Raw genomic sequence first — 1,465 nt, forward strand, 5'->3', positions numbered from 1 at the left:
GAGAGAAGCCGGGCCGCGGCTCCGCGCCCCCGCCTGCGCCACGCGGAGAGCCCGGCCGGAGACAGCGCCTCCTGCCGGGCGGGACGGGGCCTGCCGGGCGCAGCGAGGCCGGGGGCCGCCCAGCGTCGCCCGCCCCCGTGCCCAGCGGCCGGGCAGCCTCCGCCAGACCCCACCCGGGGCCGGGCAGTGCCCGTCACGCCGGCGCCTGGCTCGCGGCCTGGGCAAGTGGCTTCGCCGCTCGTCTGCTCCCCCCCGCTGTAAACCGGGGCCTGCCGCTCGGCGGCTGCGGAGGGGGCCAGACCCCACCGGGAGCGCGCGAGGAGCACCCACGACAAGGCGCTTTACCTCTCACGGCCAACTGTTTGGTGGCCTCAGAGTGCGGCCACCAACTCTTGCTGCTGACCCGTGGGACATATTTCCTAAAATACTCAATTCACGGTCGGAAAAACAACTATGCACCTGTCCAAACCATTATAAGTCATATGGCTGGATGGATTCCTTCATCAAGTCGTTGCTGAGCCGACCAGAGGGGATGCCGTTTTAGATTTAATTTCGGTGAGTAGCGAGGACCTCCCAGAAGAAATGGTTGTAGGGGACAATCTTGGCTCCAGTGATCATGAGCTAATTCAGTTCAAACTGAACGGAAGGATGAACAAAAATAAATCTGCCACTAGGGTTTTTGATTTCCAAAGGGCTGACTTTCAAAAATTAAGGAAATTAGTTAGGGAAGTGGATTGGGCTGAAGAACTTATGGATCTAAAGGTAGAGGAGGCCTGGGATTACTTTAAATCAAAGCTGCAGAAGCTATCGGAAGCCTGTATCCCAAGAAAGGGGAAAAAATTCATAGGAAGGAGTTGTAGACCAAGCTGGATGAGCAAGCATCTTAGAGAGGTGATTAAGAAGAAGCAGAAAGCATCCAGGGAGTGGAAGATGGGAGGGATCAGCAAGGAAAGCTACCTAATTGAGGTCAGAAGATGTAGGGATAAAGTGAGACAGGCTAAAAGTCGAGTAGAGTTGGACCTTGCGAAGGGAATTAAAAGCAATAGTAAAAGCTTCTATAGCCATATAAATAAGAAGAAAACTAAGAAGGACGAAGTGGGGCCGCTTAACACTGAGGATGGAGTGGAGGTTAAAGATAATCTAGGCATGGCCCAATATCTAAACAAATACTTTGCCTCAGTCTTTAATAAGGCTAAAGAGGATCTTGGGGATAATGGTAGCATGGCAAATGGGAAGGAGGATAGAGAGGTAGATATTACCATATCTGAGGTAGAAGCAAATCTGAAACAGCTTAATGGGACTAAATCGGGGGGCCAGATAATCTTCATCCAAGAATATTAAAGGAATTGGCACCTGAAATTGCAAGCCCATTAGCAAGAATTTTTAATGAATCTGTAAACTCAGGAGTTGTACCGAATGATTGGAGAATTGCTAATATAGTTCCTATTTTTAAGAAAGGAAAAAA

Source organism: Dermochelys coriacea, chromosome 4, assembly GCF_009764565.3.
Source record: "Dermochelys coriacea isolate rDerCor1 chromosome 4, rDerCor1.pri.v4, whole genome shotgun sequence".
Classification (NCBI taxonomy): domain Eukaryota; kingdom Metazoa; phylum Chordata; order Testudines; family Dermochelyidae; genus Dermochelys; species Dermochelys coriacea.